The sequence below is a fragment of the Camelus dromedarius genome, chromosome 14 (assembly GCF_036321535.1).
Source record: "Camelus dromedarius isolate mCamDro1 chromosome 14, mCamDro1.pat, whole genome shotgun sequence".
Classification (NCBI taxonomy): Eukaryota; Metazoa; Chordata; class Mammalia; order Artiodactyla; family Camelidae; genus Camelus; species Camelus dromedarius.
The window spans coordinates 38486025-38513383 of NC_087449.1; the positions used below are offsets into that span (position 1 = coordinate 38486025).

At 39.5% G+C, this 27359-nt stretch overlaps 1 pseudogene; it reads right to left on the bottom strand.

Moving 5' to 3' along the window:
* Positions 1-15512: 15512 nt before the first annotated feature.
* LOC105090877 (large ribosomal subunit protein eL19-like) lies at positions 15513-16100 on the bottom strand (annotated as a pseudogene).
* Positions 16101-27359: the final 11259 nt, after the last annotated feature.

Genomic DNA, 27359 nt, shown 5'->3' on the forward strand with positions numbered 1-27359 from the left:
TTTTCTTGCAGAATGTCCCTCAGTTTGAGTTTGCCTGATGTTTTCTCATGGTTAGAGTGGGGTCATTGGTTTTGGGGAGAAAGACCACAGAGGTAAAGCACCATTCTCATCACATCATATCACGGGTACATGTTATTAACATGACTTACACTGATGATGTTAACCTTTTTAAAAATTAACAAAAAATTGTTTTATTTTATTTTATTCTGTTTTTAAATGGAAGTATAGTCAGTTACAACATATCAACTTCTGGTGTACAGCATAATATTTCAGTTATACATATATATACATATATTCATTTTCATGTTCTTTTTCATTATAGGTTACTATAAGATATTGAATGTAGCTCCCTGTGCTATACAGAGGAAATTTATTTATTTTTTATCATTTTATATTTAGTAGTTAATATTTGCAAATCTTGAGCTCCCGATTTATCCTTTCCCACCCCCTTCCCTCCTCCAGTAACTATAAGTTGTTTATTGTGTCTGTGAGACTGTTTCTGTTTTGTAGATAAGTTCATTAGTGTCTTCTTTTTTCTTCTTTCTTTTTTTTTAGTTCCACATAGAAGTGATATCATATGGTATTTTTCTTTCTCTTTCTGGCTTTCTTCACTTAGAATGATGATCTCCAGATCCATCCATGTTGTTACAAATGGCATTATTTAATTCTTTTTTATGGCTGAGTAGTATTCCATTGTATAACTATACCACAGCTTCTTTGTGATGATATTAACCTTGATCACCTAGCTGAGTTAGTATTTGACAGATTTCTTCACTGTAAAATTGTATCCTGCCCTCTACCCCCACCAACCCTTTCTGGGTGCGTTTAAAAATTTTAAATGGAATGAAAAAAATGAAATAAAGCTTCATTAAATGCCATGGAGGAAAAAAAACTATATTCTTGTAATTTAGATTAACTCACTTTATTGACCAGAAGATTGTCACTAAGAAATTGACATCCCTTTTTATCTATTAATATTTTAATGTCTGGGCTTATTTGATCTTATTATCCTGGTTTTAACTGTACCTATATGCTGATGACACATAAATCTTTCCCAATCCTAACCTCGCCCCAGATCTGCCACTTCATGAATTCAGGCTCCTGCTAAATATTTCCCTTCCATGCCTTAGAGACACTTCAAATTAAAAAAACCTCAGACTGAGTTTTTCGCATCCTTTCCATCACTCCCACGTCTCCTCCTTCAGTGTTCTCTAGCTTGGTAAATGGCACCATGTCTACCCATTTGCCCAAGTCATAAATCCACCTTCCACCTTGTAGCCTGAATGATCTTTCTAAAACATAAACCTGTCTATAGCACCACCTCCATGGTTATCTAATCTCATTCTAGGCTTCTGTTTCCCTCTTTGGTCTCATCTCTTGCCACTCCCAGCCTGTCCTTTACCCTCCACGAATAACAAAGGCATGTGGTTCTTTGCATGTGCCCTGTGGTTTTATGCCTCTGTGTTTTTGTTCTGGCTGTTACTCTGCCTGGAAGAGTCCCCTCCTCTACCTCTGCCCACTATCATCTTATTCTTCAAGACTCAGCCTGAACGCTTCCTCTCTGTAAGCCTTAAGGCAACTTACCCTATTCAGTCTTTCCCACTAGATTGTGACTCCTGAGGGTAGGGACCATATATGATTCATCATTGTACCTGCCCCAGCTCAGCATAGTGCCTGCCAGTCAGACTGAAGAGACTCAGAAAATGTTTGTGATCAAGCCATATTTCCACTGTGCTCCCAAGACACTTAGAGCAGTCATTACCTCTTCTCATAATTATTAGTCAAAATGTCTGAATCATCCTAAAGGCCTTGTGTTTAGAATACAGTAGGTGCTTAATAAGTGTCTGTTTTTTAAAAAGTGTCTGTTGAATCAATGTTCAGAGCAGGAACATTAAAAACTGAATTGCTCTTTTCATGACTCTTCAACAAAACTTCGGCCAAACCATACTAAGGGAAGTTTGGTCTTCTTTGTCAAGAAAGTATTACCTGATCTACTCAAGTACATAAGAAATGCATAGCTGAAAATGGTGTAAAATGGCTAAATAGGAAACATGAGCATCACTGGGTGAAAAAATTTAAAGCTGGATTATTTCTCATAAATGTAATGTTACAAAATAGGCATCAATTTCCCTTGGCCAGCTACAGTAATAAGATAAGTATTAATAAGATAGTATTACTCCTATGCCTAAAGCATTACTGTTCAGAAAAAGTAAAAAGGTAACTGAAATGTTGCAAAATCCAGCAACTGAAATCAGGAGGGCTCCAAGAGTTGGGTCTAAAAGAGACTGGGATTTAAGCACCCAGAAAAGGAAAGGCGGGGCATGAATGGGAGGAGATGAGGATCGAAGTGATGTAAGACTAAGTGAAAGAAAGTCTGGCAATCAGGAGAGGCAGGAAATAGTTTGACAGTGGAAAGCGCCTGGCAAGTAAAATGAGAACCTGGCAAGGGAGGGACAGGTGACGAATCAATTACAACAGATCTCGCCTGCCATTGTCTAGGCTTCGGAAGTAAGTTGATGAGGTTTGGATTTAATAAATATTAAAATTCTAAGAACACTTAAGAACTGCTGAGGGAGACTGTGAAACAATCAGCATATGAGTAGATTTCTAAGGCGAGACTAGACACCCATCTATTATGGATGGTTTGAGACCAACATATCCATCCTGCTACTGCAGAGAGAATTTAATGACCCTGTAGGCCTTCTTTTCAAACTTCTGAAAGGCTGGGGTGGGCAGGGAGGGAGGTTAAATGGTGTTAACGTTCATTCTGCTGTTTTATTACAGATTCCCTGCTATAATTATTGTATTAATTCAGGTACAATTGACAAGCAGTTTCTCTCTAAACAAAAGAAGCAATTTAATTGTTGGTCTTTATATGAACATTGCTGTCCAATCTTCATATACAGTCATTGCCCTACACTTACGTACCCACAACGCAGTAAAATTCCACTTGATAGGTTTATTTGGAATTTGCAGTAATTTGAACAGGGTCTGAGTTAAAGTTGAACTTTGCTTAGCAAACCCCTTCCATCACAGATTAAAATTCAGATTTTAAACAAAATTTGGGAGTACATAGGGTGACAAGTTTCCTTGAACACTTTTAAAGCACTGTGTTGTGATAGGAAAGTAAAGTGATGGTTGCCCTCTGCAACGGCATTTTAGGGGAGATTGTCTGCTGTGTTTGTGTTTGCCTCCCTGCTAGACTCTGAACTCCATGAGGGCGGGGGCTTTGGCTTGTTACAAGATGTTTCCCACCATTCAGTCCAGGCTGGCACATAAAGGGTGTATGGTGAGTTTTCTGAATAAATCAACCAGTCAATGGAAAACCTGCTGGGATTTGGAAGTCCTGTATTAGAACATGATGAGAACTACTTTATTATAGGGAGTTTTACTTAGGTTTATATCCAGTTTCTACCAATTACTGAGAAATGTGTGATCGAGGACCTGCCACTCAATGTCAGAGCCTCAGTTTTCTTGTCTGTAAAGTAAGGATAGTGGTAGCACCTATGACATAGATTATTGTGAGGATTCAGGGAGATAATGCTGTGCCCTACCAGATACCATGTCTTGGATAAAACAGTCTCTTAACCTCTGACACATGGAGCAGGATAATTCCTTGTCGTGGGCACTGTTCTGTGCATTGTAGGATGTTCAGCAGCATCTCTAGCTTCTACCCTTAGATGCCAGTAGCACACTCCCCCCTGTTATGACAGCCAAAATTGTCTGCTGATTTGCCAGATGTCTCCTGGGAGTTAAAGTCACCGCTGGTTCAGAACAACTGCTATAAAATTATAGTAATTGATGTGTTATTGGTACAAGGAAAAATAGATCCATGGAACAGAAGGGAGAGACCTAAAATAGACTCCTGGATGTACGGAATGTGATATATGACAGACATGGAGTTACATATCAGTGGAGAGGAGATAGGCTGTTTACTAAATGGTGCTGGAGCAATTGAAAAAATTACAATTGTATCTCATATCATTCGTAAAAACTTTTAGAATAAAATATGGGAGAATATCTTCATTGTTTCAGGGTAAGGAGGATTTTTTAAACAGGGCACAGAAAGCACAAGACATGAAGGAGATGGTTTAGACCTTTTACACTAAAAATTATGTACATCAATGGAATCATAAACAAAGTGAAAATCTAAATGGCAAATAGGAAGAAATTACTGATCTGATATCCAACAAAAGATATGTATTTAGAATATGATGATGAACTACCAAATCAACACCCAAACGCTGGCTGTGTTAGTTTCCTAGTCATGCTGTAGCAAATTACCACAGACTGAGTAGTTTAAAACAACAGAAAAATACCTTTATAGTTCTGGAGGCTAGAAGTCCAAGATAAAGTATCAGAAGGGCTAGTTCCTTCTGGAGGCTATAAGGGAGAATTGTTCCATGTCTCTCTCCTAGCTTTTGGTGGTTGCCAGCAATCCTTGGCATTTCTTGGCTTGTAGCTGCATCACTCCAATCTCTGTCTCTGTTTTCACATGTTCTTCTTCCCTGTGTCTCTGTCTGTGTCTTAACATGGGCTTCTTGGGACACCAATCATTATGTTTAGGGTCTACCCTAATCTAGTATGACTTCATTTTAGCTTGATCACATCAGCAAAGACCCTGCCTCCAAACAAGATCACTTTCTGAGGTTCTGGTGGACATGGATTTTTGAAGTACACTATTCAACACAGTACAGTCTACCCTTTGAACCCCCAAGTTCACATATGTACCATGTGCAAAATATCTTTATCCCATCCTAACATCCCCCCAAATCTTAACTCTTTCTACCATCAACTCTAAGTCCCAAATCTCATCTAACTACCAGTTTAGAAAGTCCCAGATCTTATGATCTAAATCTTCTAAATCCAGTATGGGTCAAACTCTGGGTATGTTCCATGATGGGACAAAATTCCTCTCCATCTGTGGACCTGTGAAGCTAGGAAAACAAGCTGCCTGATTCCAAAATACAAGGGTGGGATAGGCATAGGAGAGACACTCCTATTCTGAAAGGGAGAAATGGAAAGAATAAAGGAGTCACTGGTCTCAAGCAAATTCAAAAGCTAGCAGGGCAAAGACCATTAGGTTTCAAGGCTTGAGAATCATTTTCTATGGCTCCATCTTCCCTCTGAGCCCAAGGAGGTCTCTTCAGCCGCTGCCTCTGGGCCTGTCTCTCTGGCCTCTGCCTCTGTGTCCAATGTGCTGCCCTTGTAATCATTCTTCCTTTTACTTGAAGCATAGTACTTATTTGTAGCTGAGTAATTCTGGCAGCTCATTTCCTGCCTTTAGTGTCCCTGAAGTCCTACAGCTTTCCTTCACTTCTCTCTGTCTCTGTCCCTTTAGTCCAGGTGAGCAGTATTTCTGCTGATAGAGCATGCTCAGAAACGTCTGTTAGTCTTCTGTGTATGTCAAGGGGATCCATGCCGTTACACAAGAGGGTTCTCCACAGATCCCTCCAGGATAACCCATCTCTATTCCTGGATTATGCTGAGGTGGTTGATTAGATCTGTAAGTCACACATCTAATCTCTACAGTGGTTTGTCCAGCCACACCCTCGCTTCTGTTTCCAAAGCATACATATTATCTGAATATACTGAGAATTTTCCAAATCATCAAGTGTTGGTTATTTTTTGTTTAACAGTTCTTTCCTCAATTTCTCTTTTTCTTCTTACATTTTACTGTAAGCAACAAGGAGAAATCAGGTCACACCTTCCATGCTTTTTGTGGAAATCTCTTGAGCTAAATACCCAAGTTCATTGTTTACAGTTTCTGCTTTCCACTCAACAGTAAAACACAATTCAGCCAAGTTCTTTGCCACTTTATAATGAAGATTGTCTTTCTCCTGGGTTTTCTTTTTTAACATGTTCCTCATTTCTATGTGAGACCTCATCAGAAGTACCTTAACGTCCATATTTCTAAAGCAGTCTCTTCAAGACAGTCTAAGCTTTTTCTATCATGTGCCTCAAAATTTTTCTAGCCTCTACCCATTACCCAGTTCCAAAGCCATTTCCACCATTTTAGCTATTTGTTACAGCAGTACCCCACTTCCTCGTGCCAAAATCTGTATCAGTCAGGCTTCTCCAGAAATACAGAACCAGTAGGGGAGGTTTCTGTCTCTCTCCCTTCCCCTCCCCCATATATTACTCCCACATTAGTGGGTGCAATCTCCTTTACTTAAAGTCAACTAATTGTAGATGTTAACTACATCTACAGAAAATTTTCACAGCAATACCTAGATTAGTGTTTGATTTAAAAACTGGGTGCTATAGCCTAGCCAAGCTGACATATCAAACTAACCATCACATAAACCACAAAAATGGATAAATAATAAGAAGAGTGGCTAATTCATACAGAAGGAAACTGGAATAGTCAATAGTGTAGTAAATTGGTAAAACTGCTTGGAAATCTAGTGAAGTAAAAGATTTCTGTGTAAGTCAGGAAGCAGGGGCTGGATTGGGAAACAGGAAACATTTTATGTTTTCCAAGTATGAAAAGTTTAATATATGAATTAGGGGCTTATACACCATTGGAAGAACCAGAGAGTAAAGGTTGTAGAGACCACTATCAAAGATCAGGAAAGTGCCACCAGAATCTCACCTTGAAACATCAATAACTGAGTAGTCTCAAGAGCTGACTGGGAAGATGCCGTAATTCTCAAGAACCTGAAAAGCTTCTACCAGTTGTCTTAGTCTGCAGCAGTGAAGCAGAAGCTGATAGTTTTCCAGAGCTCCCTGGGAAGCTACTATGACTCTTATGTCTGCCCACATATCTGGCTGCAATTATCTCCAGAGATTAATGGTCTCCCCTCTTCTGGAGACTTCATCTTGGGGAACTTACCTTTTACATGCCTCAGACCACTAGACCACTGGAAAATTCATCAGCAGTAACAGTCTTCTGAATTTTTATGTTTATTTCCCACCTTCTGGTGCTCATGTGTCTCATAAAAGCATCCAGTAGATTTGACAAGCAACTTCCTGTTCATTAGGTACAGTCAGCAAGATGTCATCAAGGCGAAGACTCAACTGTCTATGGAAGTTGGTTAGGTGATATGGAAGGGTGATATGATCAAAGTCTTTACGGTCTAGACTATGGCAGAGAGTTGGAAAGTCAACAGACTTGAGGCAAAAAGATACTGAAGGTGCACCACTCTGGTTGTCTTTGCACATGCAAACACATATACATGTCCCCCACCCCCATGCACACTAGTGTGAGAGAGAGAGAGGGAGGGGGAGAGATAGAGAGAGACCTACCTTCTCTCTGACAGTTCAGTGCTCCCCTTGGCCCCTACCCCTCTTATCACACATTGAATTCAGGGAGCCCATTACAATGGCAACATTGCCCACTGTCATTTCTGACTTACAGAGAATGGCCAATACAAAGACTCTCAGGGATGCTAGTGGTCCCTTCACCAATGGATTTTTCAAAGTCTGGGTGAAAGGAGTGTCCTGTATTTTTAGGAGACTGCTGTTAAGTGATCGTTCCACCATCTTCAAACCAAGAGTCCTATCACTTACCCCTTTCAAGCCACTTAATCTGGCTTTCATTCCTATCATTCAATGTCCTTACTAAGATTACCAATAACCTGATGTTGCTAAATCCAAGGGACACTTTAACCTTTAGCAGCATATAACAATTTCTGTTCTTGGCTTCCATGTTGCCATTCTCTTTTGGAGTTCCTTGTATGTCTTTTCTTCTCTGTCCCAAGGGTGGCTCTTCCTCAACTATTCATCCTGTAATGTTAGAGTTAGGACTGTTTCCTCAGCTCTTGTCTTTTCTTGCCATAGCACTAACCTTTCTCCTCAGGTCATCTCATACATCTCAGATCTCTATGTGGGTTGTTCTCTCTTCCTAGAATACTCTTTATTCCCTTGTGACCTGGCTAATTTCTGTTGGTCTTCAGATGTTAGCCTAAATGTTACTCCCTCAGAGAAGATTTTCTTAATGCCTTAGTCTAGGTTAGGAACACTTTTCAAGCACTCAGTATTTCCCCTTTACAATAGTTACATTTCTAATTACTTATTTCATGCCTCATTTCCTACTAAATTGTAAGCATCTTGAGAACAGAGGCTGTGTTAACAGCTAACGTTATCTCTGGAATATGAGTGGTGCTCAATAAGTATTTATAGATTATTCATAGATAAATAAATGGAAGTAAAGATCAAATTGGATTTAATTTCAAATTGTTGAACACTGTGGCTCAACCTTATTTGTTGATTAATCTATACATTAACTATAATTTATGACACCTTTTTTATATTCTTATATACTAAGTTTATTTTTAGGCAGTATCTTCAATCCCATGACTCTATCTGCATATAATTATGCCAACATCATGCTGTTTTTTTAAAATAAACTTTTATTTTGAAATAGTTTTAGATATACTGAAAAGTTATGAAAAGAGTACAGAGTGTTCCCAAATACCCCTCACCTAGTTTCCCCCATTGCCAAAATCTTACATTACTGTGGTTTATTTGTCAAAACTAAGAACTAACCACATTATGATTAACTAAATGCCTTTGGGTTTTGCCAGTTTTTCCATTAATGTCCTTTCTCTTTTCCAGGAAGCAATCCAGGGCACTGAGTTGCATTTAGCTGCTGTCTTCTCAATCTCTCTATGATCTGCAATAGTTTCTTAGTCTTTCTTTGTTTTGCAACACCTTGATGGTCTTGAGGAGTACTGGTTAATTATTCTGTAGAATGTCCCCCAATCTGGGTTTGTCTGATGTTTTTCTCATGATTAGGCTGGGCTTATGGGCTTTTGGAAAGAGTATCACAGAGATGAAGTGCCCTCCTCATCACACCCCATCAGGGGTCAGTGACACTCATGTGACATCAGTCTGAAGAAGATTGAAATAATGTCCTGGCTGCCCCAGAGAAGAAACTTATCAGAGATATAAAGCTTGAAGATGTTATTGAATTTTGCTACTCAAAGTAAGATACATAGAAAACAAGATTATGAAACTCAGAATGAGGTTTGGAGAAAAGCTGCCAAAAACATGCATTCAGTGAGGTCAGGGACTAAGTTTGATTCATCCTTTAGCACACACTGTGGCACACATAAGCGCTCGTTGAATGTCTGTTGAATAAATGAATAAATTGGTGAATAAATATTCATTTACACTCTTGGCCTTAAATTCTTGACCACACCAAAGCTGTGTTTCAGTCATTGTTATGATACACCAGCTTCCATGGATGATTTGTTTTACGTGCTCCTATTATCTGAATGACTAGTCACTAGATTTTTCATTAGTGTCAATATTTCACATTCAAGTTTAAATGATGACAGAATCACTAAAAATGACATCAATTTAATAGCATTAAAAGTATACTTACTATTAGTTCAACATATTGAAATACAATTCTATAGAAGACTGAGTTTAAAGAGCTGAGTATAAAATCACTTCCAGGCAGTGATTATAATGATAAAACAAATCAGGTTTACACATAACAGGCATGTATTGTTTATGCTGCTTAGCATCCATTTCTCTTTTTTCCCTGAGAGCACGCATGTTTTGTTTTGAAGCAGACCACTTCTCACCAGTTCTCAGCCATGTGTTAGATCCTGATAATTCAGGTCAATCTGGACTTCACCTCTCTGGCCATAGTTGTTGGCTCAGGAGTGGGCAGGTAACCCAGTCAGAGCCCATCTGCTAGGGCTTGATGAGGTGTGAGAATGTGGAATCTAGAACTTCTGCAGTTGTTTCCAGGGAGGGCCTGGAGCTTGCTAAGGTCACTATGTGGAGCCTGAGGATAAAGCAACACAGTCGTAGGCAGAATAGGGTAGTCGAAAGAAACTTGGTACTTAGCTGGTGATTTAGTTCAAGCTGCTGTGTCAAGCCTCATCTAGACTTTTCAGCAAGTACTTTATTGTTTAGTCATTTGCAAGTGAAATGCCCTACAGATATACAGGCAAGGACTTGAAAAGAATGGGAAAATCAAGAGTTTTGATTTGTTGCAGTGGTGGAACTGAGAGTAAATTTTTTCTTTCCTTGATTCCTACTGATTTTATTTGTATGACTGACAAAGGTTTTGGGATGTTGAAAAAAATCTCAAAAGACCAAAAAGTCATAATAGGCATAGTATTATAAAAGTGTGTGTTTACAACATTGCCTTCATGTAAATATTATGATAATTCTCTTATTTCTTTTCTGTATTAAGCATGAACATGTAGGGAGCTCAGTGTTAGACCACACGCTCTCAGAATGAAAGCAAGGCCATGCAAGTGCATAGAGTGAATATACAGCTTACCAGTGGCCTCGTATGTGGCCCTTTTCAAATCTTAATAGAAAAAACAAAGACTATAAGCACAAATTTTGGCTGATCAATTTTACCTAGTGTCAGTACACTAGAAGAATAGAATGCAACTACCCAACAAACGTTTCACAAGAAACCATGCTTCTTCATTTTCCTCTCTGATCCCTGCCTCGCTGAACACCAGCCCCAGCTCCCAGGAGTCAAGGGCTGAGCCTCACTCTCTGGCGTCCTCCTTTATGAAGTATAATGCAAGGTAGCCCCTTACCTCCTTCAGCTGTCAGAGAGCTGCGTTTCAAAGATTCTTTTGGTTTCTGATTACTCAGGAGAAGAGGGAGAATACAAGACGGAAGAAAGACTCCAGGGACTGAGAGAGAAGTAGAAAGTGTCAAGAGCCTCTTTAAGTAGAAATGCTTACAGTGAAGGACACTAACAAATGACAAAAATACTTCCAAGTCTTTACAAAGACTAAACAGTTTATAAAGGCAACACAGGCTTCTTTGAAATGTTATTGGATTTTGTTAACACTGTTCCCAAGATACAGTGTAAGTAAGTTCAACTAACAGAAGTAACCTTAGGAGTGAAGAAAAGACAAGACCTCTTAATTTCAATCCCTCACTTTGCATGTGGACATTAGCCAAGGTGTCTCTGGATGTGCTGAACAGCAGAGCCACTCTACTGCCTCTGAGGGCTGTGTCTGCCTCAATTATGACCATCATCCTGGGTACTCTGAGGTGACATCGTTGAGCTTCACCCATTCGGTTTGATTCTAGCACCGAAGCCTTTATCATGTCTCAAATATTTCTATAAATATTTATGGTTGAAAGTCTTAAATATTTAGAGTCTCTACAAAAACCACACAGCAAAAACCTGCACTCTATTTGAACTAAAACTTGACTAAAATAGAGAATAGTTTTAGTAGGTCATAGAATTTGGAGGGACCTGGAAATATGAATTTTTTTCCTGGTCTGTTTATACACATTTCATGTATTTAACAACGTATTTCATGTATTTAACAACATACATCATTTATCTCATGCCTCCCCTCCAACACCCAGACTTTCCCTCTCAAAATAGCACATAACAGCACTTTAGATTTTGTTCAGGTATTTGACAAGCATTTTTTAATTGCTCCTTTTATTCAATCCTTGACTTCTAAGTATTTATGTCTGCTGAAGGATATGGGAGAGGTAAACAGACAGTTTTCATACAAAGGGACAGAGATAGAAACACTAATGCTGTCTTAGCCCAGGAGAGGGAAGTCTTCCCAGGCCACAGGACAGGGTAGAATAAATGGGAATTACTCAAGCAAGGAAGGGGAGAAAGGCCTTTTGAGTCGGAAGGAGCAGCATATATGAGACTTGAGAATTAAGCTCACAGAACTCCTGGGTACTTTTTGCTAATTTAGCAAAGCCAAATCGTAGCTGGGGGAGTGGGGACAGGATGGGTCAAAGGGTAGTGGTAAAAACAGCACTTTACTCTTTTTTTTTAATTGAAGTATGGTCAGTTTACAATGTTGTGTCAATTTCTGGTGTACAACACAATGCTTCAGTCATATATTTGTTTTCATATTCTCTTTCACCATAATTTACTACAAGATATTGAATATATTTCCCTGTGCTATACAGTATAAACTTGTTTACTCATTGTTTTTTAAACTGCACAAGACCCATGAATGGGTCATTAAAACAATATATTTTTTGAAAAAGGATGTAATAGAAAATATCAGAATGCTTTATATGCAATAAGGGTAACTATTGGTATGTGAACCTGTTGTTTTATAATTAAATGAGTATGTGTGTGTGCATGTGTGTGTGTGTACTGGGTTGCAGTGTGAAATATATTTATTGTGCGACAATGCCAAAAAAGTTTGAAAGTCACTGTATACAGTATAGAACATTTTATTTATAGTTTACAAGGGGCTTTTAGGTATCCCATTTTCATCATGTGGCCCTGCCTCCATTTTTTATTTGCCATTTATTCATTCCTCAAATGTTTATCAAGCGCACATTTTACGCCCAGTGCTAGGAAACTCTCTGAGAAGAGCTCACAGTCTATGGGAGACAGACAAGTAAAGAGAGAATAACAACTCCTGTTTAGCACAATCCTCCAAAGCACTTATTAAAACATAGGTAATGGGCTGTGCATCAGACCTATTGCATCAGAATCTTTGGGTGGGATTCAGAGATCTGCATTTTTAATTAGAGATCCTCAAAAGAGAAAGTCTTATACAAATTCAGATTGAAAAAGATTGATTTCTAGGGTGTATGCTGGAAGCCAACATTGTGCTCAGCCACGTGAATCTTTTTTCAGTTCTTTCAAGGGCCCCAAACCCTTGCCACATAGAGCCTTCCCACATGCTGATCCCTGGTCTGTAATCCTCTCACTCTTCCCTGGCCAATTTTATCCTGTCCAACAGACCTCAGTTTAAATGTCACTTCCTTAGGAAGTGTCCCTAATTCTGAAGGCTTCTGAAGGAGCTTTTGTTATATGCTTCCTTGTGTCAGACACTGAAATTGCTGCTCCCCCTTCAAAAAAGGACTGTTAGGTGAAGGACAGTCAGTTGACAGCCTCCAGCTGTTAACTCCTTCAGTTCCACCTCAGCTTTTGAGAGGAGGTTATATTCTTCTCTGATGACCCCAGCCAGTGACTAAGACTGCAGGTGTTAAGAACCTGGTTGTTTCCATCCAGTGTGGCGTCCTGTATTGTGAAGACTTTGCTCCAGAGCTCCCCATTGTACTGGGAAAGATTTTGGCAGATCTGTACCGTGGTTCTCTTGGCTCTCCGTGCACATCCTGCTTCCTCCCCTTTCCTTTCACTGGTTTAACTCCCTAACAAACCTTTGCCTTCCTGACTCCATCTTAGCATATACTTCCTGAAAGATTCAGCTACCACACTTGTCTTGGTGTGGCTGGAAGATAGAGACGGAAGGGGAGAGGCATGAGACCAGGCTGTAGATGTAAGCAAAGCTGGAACATGCAGGGCTTATAGGCCATGCTAAGTATTTTTCACTTTACTGTTAGGGCAGTTGGAAGACACTGCATGTTTTCAAGCAGATTGAGGAGGAGTGGGGAAAATGATCAAATGTAAATTTAGAATGACCACTCCTGCTGTTGTGTGTAAGAAGGGCTGGAAGACTGTGAGACAGAAGACAAAGAGGTCAACAGGCAAGCTGTTACTGGAGTCTAAGAAGAGGGAGTGGTAGCTTGGACTAGGATGAATCAGAGACAATAAAGATTTGATAGATGTTTAAAAAGTAGAACCTCCAAAATTTGGTATTTTATTGGATGTAGATGGTGAGATAAAAGTCAGCGATGCCCAGATCTCTGGCATATTCATATATGTCTATATGCCTGTACCACACTGCCTTATTACTATATTTTTTTAAATAGTTCTTGAAATCAGGTAGTCTAAATCCTCAAGCTTATTTCCTTTTTCAGGATTATTTGGTCCATTCTAGGTCTTTTGCATTTCCATATACATTTATGAAACTGCTTCTCCATTTTTAAACACCACCACCAACAAAACCCTCCCTAAACTGATGAATCCATAGACCAGTGTTGGGAGAATTGGTATCTTAACTATACTGAGTCTTCTGATCCATGAACAAGGTATAGCTCTCCATTTATTTAGCTCTGCTTTAATTTCTCTCAGAAATTTTTTGTAGTTTTCAGGTTACAGGTTTTGCACATACTTTGTTAAATTTAAACCTAAATATTTCATGATTTTTGATGCTGCTGAAAATTATTTTAAAATTCATTTTCCAATTACTTATTTATATCGCATGCATGGAATTGATCAGGTATTATGAGGAACTGTGAGATTCCCACTATGGGGTTGTTCCAGGGCCCAATGATTGAGTCCTAATTCCAGGAAAGTGGCCTGCAGATTGGATCCCATTGGAACATGGCATTGCATAAAACTGGGTCACGAGAATGGTGTGGATATGCTGGTTTTGGGTGAAGTAAATTGCTTCTATGGACAGAGTCCCTGTAAAAAAAATTTTTTCAGTACCCCGAATTCCCTAGGGACAGTTCTGATCAGGGGCATGGTTGTCCCCCTTAAAGTAGGAGAGAAACAGCATATCAGGGGAGTTCTCTCCTATTGTGATACCATTCATTCTAGCAAGAACCAGCACACACTGTATCTTTCTGTGGCCTGAGAGAAGGGTAGTTCACTATTGTTTCCCACCACTACCACCAACAAAGCCTCTGAAATGGGTCATTGTAGTAAAATCATTTATTCCAAGGCCACACTTCATCCTTGGTCAAAAATTTACCCCTTATTTCTATTTAAGTACACATGATAGTATAGCCCAAATACATTTCAGGGAAAGTAATTCCTTACACCTGCAGCATGCCATCTGTTGCGCAAGAATTAGTTATGTAGCTCATGTGTGGTTGGGCCCAGGTGAGTCTTATTCTGACTTTCTATCACATTGAACTTCAGAGACTTTTTTAAGTCTGTGAAGTTGAGATAGGAACCATTATGAAAGGCTGATGTGAGTGTTCTGTTTACTCATGGCTTTTACATAAATTATTCATGCTCTTTTAGGCTAGCAAAATTATTCCCATGTTATTTTAGTATTTCTAATTAACCAAAGTGAACATCACAGATGAGTGGCAGGGACTCTCAACTGAAGGATGCCTTTATGCTGAAATCAGCAGCACTCTGGCAGCAAAGACTATGCCTATTCTGCGCTGATCGGTAACTTTCTGGATTCTTACCTGCTCTTAGCTTTTGTTCCTGGGAGGTAAGAGATAGTAATTCTTTTTCTAGGACTGAATATGTCTTCAACCTATATTTTAAAATGTTGATTCTCATAGAACTTTTGGCCACAAGCAAAAAGCAACTGCATTTAACAACAGAGGAATTAGCTGGCTAGATATTTTCTAGTGAGGAATCTTGATGTCCTCATGGTCAGCACTCTACGCCATATGGATAACATGTTGAAAGGACATCTGCATGGGTAAATGTGAGAGAGTTATGGTTTGAATTTATGAAGGGTAACGAATTCATAATTTAGTTATAGATTAATGTGGGGAGCTAAATAACATGGTTAAGGGGCCCAGAAAAGATGCATCCTTTAATGCATAAATCATAGCATGTGTACCATTAGCCAAAAAAAAGGTATGAACATATTCAGTTCACAGATACAGATGCACTTTTTTTTTTTTTTTAAGGCAGATAAAGGCTTATTTTATTGAATGAGTGATCTAGGTAATTGCTGAGGCCACCATGCACAGACGAGATGGGGAGAACTTTATTTCTTGGTCTCTTCCTCCTTAGGCAGAGTCAATGATTTCCTCCTTCTTGGCGTGGAGCTGCTCTTCATAGAACTTGCATGCTTCCGTGGTCTTAGACCTTCAGGCCTCAGCCTGGTCAGCCAGAAGCTTCTTGTGAGTCTTGTCTGTTTTCAGCTTCTGGATGTGTTCCATGAGAATCTGCTTGTTTTTGAAAATATTACCCTTCACTTTCAGATACAGTCTGTGATACTCATGGTGGTCAATCTTCTTAGATTTATGATATCTTCTGAGCAGCTGGCACAGAATTTCTCTTCATCCTCATCCAGGGTTATGTTCTCAGACATTCGAGCATTGGCAGTACCCTTTCCCCTACCTGTGCCCAAATGCCTGCTTTCCAGGGGTCCATGGTGCTTTTCTGGCACCGAGCCTGGAAATGGACAGTCACAGGCTTCTGGATGATCAGCCCATCTTTGATCAGCTTCCGGATCTGCTGACAGGAGTTGGCATTGGCGATTTCATTGGTCTCACTGGGGTCCAATCAGCCTTTTTTCGCCACAGTGGAGGATACTGGAGATAAGCCTCTTCTGAAGCCCGAGCATACTCATGGCTGTGGTCTCAGCGGCAAAAGGAAAGCCAGACGCACTTTTTACTCAGAAGTTTTTTATATATTCTTTGATGAATATGTTACTCGTCTATTTTTCCCTCTTCAGACTTCTCATTTTAGCCCAAGAAGAATCAAAAGCTTACTGAAAATACATGATCATTCCTGGAAATTTCACACACCTTGATTATGTTTCTAATGCTGCTTTTCCCATAGCACTATTTCTCCATTTCTATTTGGACCTAAGCCTCTGCTACTTATCACTAAGAATGGTTGTTGGTGAATCTCAATAGCTGTCTTTTCTTTAAACTCCTCTCCCCCAGATTTTAGCCATGAGTCCAAAATCAGAGTGTTCTTCCTAAATGGGGCAACTGAGATCAGTTAAAACCTATTGGGTTCTGTCTCCTGAAATAAATTCCTTGTCCCCTTATAATTTCAGCATTTAGAAAAGTCATATTGACTTGGGAAAGTGTGATATAACACTTGTGCGGACAAGTGACAAGAGTGGGCAGTGTGTGTTAGTGACAGTGGGATACTGCTTCATGCCACCTACCAACTTTAGGTGGTGCCAGCAGCCCAGACGGAAGGACTAGAGGCGGGAACTTCCTGAGCAGTGGTCAGAGCAGTGGTCAGTGTCCTACCATCCCCTTCGTCCTCAGGCAATGAAATTCTTTTTTTAAATCATAGTTTTATTTTTAATTTTTTAATTTTTAAAAATTATTTTAATAGAGATACTGGGGATTCAACTCAGGACCTCCTGCATGCTAAGCACAGACTCTACCACTGAGCTATACCCTCCTCCCTTCTTTTTTTTAATTAAAAATTTCCCCTTTTTTGAGCCTCTTTATTGAGTTAAAAAAGTGATTGATATACAAAAAACTGTACATCATTAAAGTATACAACTTGATGAGTTTGGAGACAAATATCTATCTATCTATCTATATATATATAGGGAAAGATATGACCATGCAGGATGCCACCATTGAGATGAACTTCTTGATTATACTAGAAATGATGGGATCTCAAGTAGCAAAGACCAAATGGCAACACTTAACCATAAAAGACAAGGTAGGTGTGTTTATTGTAAAGGGCAGCAAGGATTTTATCAGTACTAAGAATGCTTTGGCCCATAGGGACCTTTGGTTGTGGCTAATTGATAGTGATGTCCCTTGGAGTGAAACAGATGAACAGCCTGGTCTGTGTCTGGTGACCCAAAACCTGACTTGAGTTACCACAATGGAGAGTCATGGCCTCTTGTCCAGTTTCCAGCCTTAAGCCAGTTCACAGATATAGAGTCCCTTAATTGAATGGGAAGTTTCTTTCCCTTCAGGAATGATCCTACAATGTTGCTACATGAATACATCATAAATCTTCCTCCAGGCCTTCTCCAAAGGGACCTTCACCCATTTGCTCAGGTGGCTGTGCACTGGAAAAAAAGGAATATCCAGACCTTTCATGTATTAATAGACACTGCCTCTGAATTGATGCTAATTACTGGGGATCCAAAATGACAGTGTGGCTCACAGTGGGGGCTATTGTTGGTACGTGATAGATGGAGTCTTGGCCTAAGTTAAGGTGGAACCAGTTGGTCCACAGACACATACTATGGTTACTTCCCCAGTTCCTGAATGTATAATTGGAATAAACATGTTTATGAGAGTCATTGTGGTAGAAAGGCTAACCCTCTCTATCAAATTAGCAAACCAGAAGCAAACTGCATCCCTGTAGGAATTGCAGATTACTAGTGCCACCATCAAAGACTTGGAACATGCTGGGGTGCTGATACCTATCATACCTGCAATTAAAATACCCACTGGCTTCTGCAGAAGCTGAATGGATCTTGGGCAACGACTGTGGATTTTCAGGTTAGGAGACACCATCGTGAAAGGATGAGGTTCTGTCTTCCAGCATGCAGTATATACTTTGAATCAGAGACCATTATATGGTGCTGTCTCCTTCATAACCAGAATCTGAAAATCAAGAAGTAGAAATGGGAGTGGCTTCTCTTACAATTAATTCCTAATAACCCACTCATGGGATTTTTGCCTTCTCTTTCAACTACTTTGAGCTCTGCTGGTTTGGAGATCGCTTGTTCCTAATGGAGAATACAAATACAATGATAGTTCCATTGAATTAGAAGATGAAATGCTACTTGGGCTTCTTATGTCACTGAGCCAGCAGGCAGATAAAAGAATTACTCTAGTGGATGATTACTCCTTGTTTACCATGGGTAAATCAAGCTGTTGCTACACAGTGAGGCAAAAAGAATGATTCTGGAACCAAGGGGTTCCCTGGGACTACTCTTAAATACTTCCACACTCAAGTAAAAGTTATGGAAAACTATAACAATCAAAAAAGGGCAGGACTACTGAGGATTCTTCCATAGTGGAGATTTAGATCACCCTACCACTTAAAATACCAGAATGATCAGGGTGATTAGTGGAAGAAGGAAGTCATAGATATCAACTATGGCTTTATGGCCTTATAACCAATTATTGAAATGAGGATTGTGGTAGATTTGCCTATTTTCTCTTCACTTATTATATGTACATTTATTTGTATTTGTATATTTAAGTATTTTATTCTTCTTCTCTTCATTATTTTCTATACAAATTGCTGAAGGTTAACTTTACAATTGTGTCTTTTGGTAGCAGAATATTCAGTGAGACTATGAATTTGAGGAGTAATTAATATAGCCAAAGATGGATATGACTGTTTAAACTATATGGCTCCTTATTTTGGGGAGATGATGAGAATTTCACTTGTATAAATAGCTGTGTTAGGTAGAAACACAGAGTTTCTTTATTATTTCATGGAAGTTTGAATGTATGAAGAAGGGTGCATATGGAAATCAAAGGGATGATCTGTACCAGTTATTAATTTGTTGATTCTCAGGTCCAAATGCCCTCTCCTTTGTCCTGTTTTTGATACTGGACCCTATAAACATATCTACTTTGGCTGTTGGTTTGATATTAGCCTTTGCCAACAGAGAGTTCTGGAGGGATACTGCAAGGCTGTAGGAGAGAGATGCTTCTTTTCCTGGTTCCAGTGAGTTGGTTTTTGGCAACGTGAGGAGGCCTGGTAGTGCTCACTTCAGCAGTCCTCATGGACCAGCTGTGACCTGCATCCCTCAGCATCTTTTTCTTCGTGGGCTGCTCCCACTGGTCAGTTACAACCAACCTGTACCTGACAGCAAGTTTTCCCACCACCAGCAGGTCACATACAGCCCAGATCCAGCCTACTTGAATAGTTTGGCAAGTTTCTCTGCCATCTATTGGGCCAGTCCTGTGAACCTGCTCTGGTCTTCCACCTTCAGCAAGTTCCTTCACTGTCCACAGGCCTCATGTTCCTGTGGCAGCCAGACCTTCTCACAAAAAGTCTGAGTCTTAGCTTAGGAGTGGGGTTCTTTTAAGGTCTTTGTTCTTTCTTAGTCTTAGAGCTAGTAACTACTTTTTGCACTTTGTGACTTGTGTACTCCTTAAGTCCTCTTTTACCCTTTTAGTAGTTAACCTTTACTAAATGGTAAAAGGTTATTAGTAAAATATCAAATTTTTCCTGTTCTAATTACTGGTGTCATTTCTGTTTCCTTACTGGACTCTGATACAGAGGAAGTCAAATTCTTATGCCCAGATCAGCAGCTTGAAATGGAATTCCTCAGTCTTAGTCCTTCAATTAAGATTTCTTTTTTAATTTTTAATTTTTTAAATTGAGGTATAGTTAGTCGATGTAAGATTTTAATTGCTTTAATCTATCATCATAACTGATGTTTGTTTCTATTTTTGAAACCTATGTATTTGGCTTTTATGCTTCCTTTACATTTCTTTTATTTATTTTTCAGTCCTTTCAGTAAACTGAACTTCCAATTCAAAAAAGATACTTTGGGGGCAGAGACAATGCACTTGTGTTGTTGTTTTATTTGATGTTTAATTCTTTTCCTTAACCTAACAAGAACTCTGGACTAATATTGCATCGGTTCAAATAATATCTCTGTCATTTACCAACCATGTTACTGTTGGGCAAGTTATTTAGCTTCTGAATCAGTCTCCTCATCTGTAAAACACAGGTAAAGAATTTAGCACCTTACTGACGCATAGTAAGTATTCGATTTATGTTAGTTATTATTATTTTCTTTACATTTCCCACCTTTATCCACCCTCTTATCTGCCATGGGACATTTGAGGACATTGAAAAATGTTTCCAGCCAAATTGGACAGTTTGCTGCAAGTCCAGAAATCTTCCTGGAAAGAACTTGAACTCAGCTCATGTTTGAATTCTCGCATATGCAGAATCGGACAGGATTGGAGGGAGAGTTCAGAAAAAAAACATCATGAATGAAGAAGTCTAGCACAGGGGGATAGCCTGAATGACAAGGCCTGGAGAGGGTAGCAGTAGTGGTTGCCAGTGTGGGGAAGTCTGTGCTGACAATAATTTAATTCAACCCTCTCCAATCCCTTCTGTAGTGCCTGTGTATTCCGGAAAGGAGAGGGCTGAATGGAAGAAAATCCTGCATATGAGGGGCCAATCAGCTCTGCTGAGCTGCTGGTTTTTGGAATCAGAGTGTGTTCTCCTACTGATTGGGCAAGAGAAGGGCCACTGGAGGTTGGGACAGGGACAGTGTTGTCTGGGTATCTTGGAGGCCAGCAGTCTGGAGGAAGTCAGCTACCATGCAGACAACAGGTGTGAGCAGCAAACCAATGGCAAGGTAGAAGAATATACTTTATCTTTTACTACTATATACACACTGCCTTATATTATTTGTGTTTATATGTCCTCATTTCTTCCCTTCCCATTCAATCCATAAGAAACTAAAAATCTAGTGTATGGCCCACCACAATATTGAAATTGAATCTCTTAATGGTCAAAGCCAATTTTTTTCCTGTCCTTATCCTATCTTACCTCTGCAATGCTTCATTTGTTTATTTTGCCTTTCCTTTGTAACTTTCATTCTTCATTTGGCTTGCATGATCCCATTCTCTGCTTCTTGTATGACTCTGCTCTCCTTTGCTGCTTCTCCCTGTGTTCATCCCTTAATTGTTGGTGATCACTTGGTTGCATTCTAGTTCCTCCCTGTCTGCCTTCTGTTCCCCATATATTTGCTTTGGGTGATCCTATTTCTTCCATAAGACCCCAGCTCTTACCCTAACCAAATTCTCCCTTGACCTAAGTTATTTTCCCCAGCTTCAGTCCATTTATGCCTGGATGTCTCATAAGCACTTCAAACCTAATATGTCCCAATGTGAACTTGTCATCTTTTCCTTTAAATTTCCTACTTCCGAATTTTATATTTTGGTTATTGACTTTAATTTTTGCTATGCAGTCCAAATGTTCTACTTTATTTTCCATCAAGTCTGCCTAGTCCACCTAAATAGTTCTTAAATTTACCACAACGTTCCTTTCCAAACAGCTTTGGAACTGTTCTCATTGCCATTATTCTCTCTCTTCTCCACACCATTATTCATTCTACTACCACCTTTCTTCCACTTAATACACAATCTAGTTGGGTCATTTCCTACTTAAAAATCTCTGCTGTGCCTACAAGGTAAAAATTAACCCCCTTGGAATGGCTTAAATAGTCCTCTACCAGGTGGTCCTAACCTCTTCATGCTCCACTCACTTCAAACTTTTTGCCATGGCCTTTTCAAATCTAGAAGCTCACGTATTTCCCTTAGTTCTGGGGAATTTTCTTGAATCATTTCATTAGTGATTCCCTCCCCTCTGCTTTTTCTGAGATACCTGTGATTCTGATGTTATACCTTTTCATTCAGCAATCCTGTTGTACCTGACTTTTTCACCTTTTCTCTCCTACTTTTCATCCCTAACTCATTTTGTACTACTTTTAAGAAATTTCTTCAAGTTTATCTGTTATATCTGGATTTTAGCAATCATGTGTTTAATTTCCAAGAGGTTTGTCTTTTCTTTTTTAATTGAAGTATGTTTGACGTATAACATTATACTAGTTTTTAGGTATATTCAGTATTTGTATATATTGCAAAATGATCAACAAGATAAGTTTAGTCAACATCCGTCACCACACATAGTTAAAGACTTTTTTTTTCTGGTGATGAGAACTTTGAAGATTTACTCTTAGCAACTTTGAAATATGCAATACAGTATTATTAACTATAGTCACTATGCTGTACATTACATCCTCATGACCTACTTATTTTATAACTAGAAGTTTGTATCTTTTGACTCTCTCTACCTCCAGTAGGTTTTTTTCCCCTCTTCTGAATGCTCCTTTTTTCAAACTTTTTATTTGCGGGGGGCGGGGGGAGGTTGTTGTAATCAGGTTTATTTATTTATTTATTTTTAAAGGGAGGTACTGGGGATTAAACCCAGGACATTGTTCATGCTAAGCACACACTCTACCAATAAGCTATACCCTCCCCTCCAAATGCTCCTTTTACTAATTTATTAATGACATCCCATTCCTGTTTTATGAATGTGTTATTCTCTCTTCTCTCTGAGAAATTTTCTTCATGCAGAGTTTTCATTTTCTAAGAGATGTTTTTCTCTGTGTATACTTGGTTGTTTTGATCTATGTGTTTCATGTCAGAGACTTTCAGAGATATGATAATTCTTGGTTGTCTGCTCATGATTACAATTTGAAGAGCTAAATGGAAGCTTGCGCATTAGGTAGGGCTTATTGACTTTGAGTCTCCCTGTGGACAGATCTGGACAAGCCACCTGATGGGGAAACCCTTGATGTTGGTGTCTTTAGCTCTCTCTCTTAGTCAGATTCCCCAGAGAAGAATCTTGTATTTCCTGCCTGAGAAGTAGAGGTCCACTGGCTGCCAGTGTTCTGGGACTGTGTGAGGGGATGGGCTAGAGAGGAGTCTCAGCATTTAGTACACAATGCATATTGTATCTCCCTGTTTTTGCAAGGTACCCGAGCCCTTAACTATGCCTCGCATCCCCCAAACCAGAGGGGATCCTCATCATATCTTCTCCAGAAAGTCAACCTACAGACTTCTGCTGCAGCACAGGAGGAACAGTTATGCAGCCTCATAGAATTTGGGAGGAGACCTAGGGAAGTAGTTACTTCTCAAACAGCTTTTATATATCTCTACTTTATCCATAGTTTCAGAAGTACTTAGTGCGGCCAGTTTTCCTTAATGCCTGGACTCTTGGCTCTAAGGAGATAGTGGTGAAGAGGTAGAGGCCTTTAACTGTATCATATTTATTCAAAAAGTGTGATAATGAAAAGAGTGTGAAATACAACAGAAGTTAGGGATAACTGAGGAGTCAAATGGAGGCTCCTTTCCCCTCAGAATAGATTTTGTGCACAATTGGAAAGTAGAGTGAAAAGACCCAGTGGAGAGAGACAAATTGAGAACACCTGAAAAACAGGAGATAATTATGCAGGAAGATCCTAAAGGACCCAGAGAATGTAGGATTGAGGACAGAGGCAGAGAGATTAATCTTGGTAGGAAGCAGGATGAAAGGAAGGCAAAATGCTGTAACCTTTAAAGATAGAAAGGAGGACAGATGGAGGAGACCAGCCCAATGGCCTATTGTTTTGCGGAGAATAGGTGGCTGGCTAATTTATGAGAATGGCAGGTTGAGAGCTTTGAGTCTTCATGAAGAAGATTTGGAATGGCCACAGTGGGAAGTAGGTCAGAGAATTCACCAAATTAAAAATATTTTAAAGTTGAAATTAGGATTAAGATGTTCCACTTACATATCTGTGCAAACTTTCTTAACACAGGGGTTATAAAAGAAATGCCACAAATTCCAAAGATTCATCATCATTGTCATCTTTCAAGAAAGACTGACTGTGGTAACTACAGTGACAATTCTCCCTGTTCTCTCATAGCAAGCAAGATTGTATTTGAGGAGTAACTGACTTAAAGGCAAAATGATTGGGGACAGTGTTACCAAATTGGTTGACTGGGTGTAGATACTAAATACATAGGATGGCTGAGGTAAAAGGGAGGGAATTAGAAAGAGTGGAAGGAATATTCATGAGTTATCTGAGAACAGGGGTGTGGTTTGGAACCAGAACTGATGCAACTCTCTTTTTCAGTCCTTGTATGGGCTTTTCTGGTTGTTGTCATGGCGATTGTCAACTGTCATGGCACTGGTGGGTGTGCCACTTAGCATGGTGATGTATTACAGTGAGTGCATAATGAGGCTCAAGCCCTACTGGAAGTCAAATCTTCTGCTATCTTGGGCCTAGTTGGTTCTAACCAGTTCTCTTTTTTCTTCCTCTTTGCAGCTTCCTCCTGAAACTTAGATAAGAGTAATTGGTTTCCTTTAAGGGAGAGGCAGGGATATGATTCTGGGGCAACAGCCTTGGTTACAATAGCAGTTACATTGGTAGTCCAAAGCAGGAACATAGCTATATAACACAGGAGCTTTGGGTTAAATGATCAGAAGAAAGAATGAAGAAATTTGAGACCTAAAGTTTTTTGTTAATAATCATACCATGCAAAAGGGAAGAGAAAAGAGATGGCAAGAAGAAGCTAGCATGCTTGATTTTTCCTAGACAAAGGACTATCTCTAGGGTTTTTGGTATTATCTCTACTTCCTTTCTCTCTCATCCCTGGACCCCTCCTTGCCTGCATGCTGTTCTCACCTGCTGGGCAGCATTCTCAGGCTAGCCCTTCCAGCAAACAGAGCTAATACATAGACTGTGGAGACTTCTGAGGAAGCAATGCCCCTAAAAGCCTGTGAAAACTGAACCTGAAGTGACTAAGTGAAAATTTGGCATAGTGCTTCTCTACTGGTGTTGATTCTCATCTTAGAGGCCCCTAGGATTGGCTAATAAACAACAGTAACTGCTCCATGACTATTCAAATTGCAGTGGAATTCTAAATCAGAGTGTGGTTGAGGTGATGTAAGTGTTGCTGCAAAGCAGAGGGAATTGAGTGAAAGGCTTTTATACTCGTTGAGATACCACAGAAGTTTTTTCATAGCATGTTTTGGAGGTAGTATATGGTGATTAAGGGCAAAGGCTTGGAGTCAAAACACATGGTTTAGAATTTCAGTGCACCTTAACTGTGTGTGATCTTAGGCAGGTCAACCTCTTCAAACCTCGCTTTCTTCATTTGTCCTAGATGAAATAGGGTTAATTAAGTTGATATATGAGATAATATAGTATATTATATATATAGCTTATATACATACACATACACACACATACACTATATAGCTTAGTGTATTGTGTGGCACATAGACCAGGTACAATAAAGGCTAGTCAGTATTACTATCATTTTAACCCTGCAGCAGAATCTTAACTAATAGCTGATCTGACTTTAACAAGGTGATTTTCTGCTTTGTTCATTTCTTATACACCCATGTGGTTGGGCTCCTTTAATCCACCTGTAAGTTCACCTGTGTTTCAGGTATCAGAACTCATCCAGTTCCTAGGTATGGTTATATCCAAAGCCCTGGGCTAGGATCTCATTGATTTGGGTCTAGACAGTCTTTTTGTATGTGGTTCTGGTGACTATTCCTTATTCCTTTTCAGAGACAGGGGCAGATTAAGTTTTGTGTGGCCAGGAGCCTATGCAATCTTGGAGGTGCTCTTTAAGAAAAAGAACACAAAATTATAAATATAAAGTTAAGTACAGAAACAAGTTGAAATCACTTCAATTAAAAGAAATGATCTTTTGCCCAATTTTTAGACCTGAGCCAGTTTTTAGACCTGGAACCTATTGACTGAAAGGTAACTGAGTTATTGGGGAGAAGGACCCTGCCACACCACAGCAAATATATGTGATAATGATTCCCCCAAGTCATTCTTTAAAGAGACCTGTGGGCATGTATTTGAATAACTATATACTGGAGAAAGGGGAATATCCAGATATTTTGAGGAAAGAGTTTGAATTGATATTGCTGTTGATACTAAGAGACCTGAGGTGTCATCATGATCCCCGTGTTAGAACTGGGGTGGGGGGCACATGGAGGCTAGTTAATCAGTGAAATCCTGGACAAGTTCCAGACTACAGTGGATCAATGGGAGATATGGATCCATCCAGTCATTTCTAATCATTTCCCTAGTCTTCAAATGTATAATTAGAGTTGAGGGCAGTTGGAGTAACTCTCACACTGGGTCCCGGGCCTATGGGATAACAGTTATCCTAGTAGAAAAGGCCAAGTGGAAGCTTCTGAAAATGACCTGTGTACCCTGAAAGTGTGTGTGTGTGTGTGTGTGTGTGTGTGTGTGTGTGTGTGTGTGTGTGTGTGTGTAGAGGGGTAAATGGAGGAAATTAGTTTCACATTTAAAGATCAAAGGAATGCAAAGGTTGCAGGGGGTGGTGACCGCTACTGTATTTGCCAGTTTGGCCCCTACAGAAACTAGAGGGATCTTACAGGATGCATGTAGATTACTACAAACCAAAATTAGTTGGTAGATTACTCCACCAAGTAGCAGCCCTAATTGCAACTACCATACCAGACATGATATTATTGTTAGATTAGATTAATATGGTTTTAGGTACGTGCTGTGTAGCCCATTGAGTTGACAAGTGCATTCTCTTCTATCTTAAACAATAAAGAGGATCAAAGAGTTAGGATCAGAAAGAAAGAGGCTCAGGAAGAGTTATATTCACATGAAACATGGTTATTGTATTAGTCAGGGTTCTCCTGAGAAACAGCGCCATTAGAATGGAGCTATATGTAGAGAGGGAGCTAGATGATAGATAGATAGATAGATAGATAGATAGATAGATAGATAGATAGATAGAAAGAAAGAATGCAAGATTTATCATAAGGAATTAGCTCACATGATTACAGATTTTGAAAAGTCCCAAGATCTACAATGTGAGTCAGCAAGCTGGAAACCCAGGAGAACAGATGGTGTAGTTCTCAGCTGAAAGTATCCAGGCTCAAAACCCAGGAAGAGCTGATGTTTCAGCTGGAGTCCAAAGGCAAGGGAAAAGTCAATGTCCCAGTTCAGAGGTAGTCAGGAAGGAAAGAACTCTCTTACTTGAGGGAAGGTCAGACTTTTAGTTCTTTTCAGGCTTCAGATGATTGATTGAAGCCCACACACATTAGGGAAGGCAATCTTCTTTAGTCAGTCTGTTGATTTAAATGTTAATCTCATCCAAAAACACCCTCACAGAAACACCCAGAATGATGTTTGACCAAATATCTGGACACACAGAGTACCAGTCAAATTGACACATAGAATTAACCATCACAATTATTTATAGTTTTGCTTTGGGATTAAGTTGTTTTTGTCCAGTATCATAATACACTATGATCCTGATGATCTCAAAGAATATCACATTGGTTCATAACATTGATGACATCATGT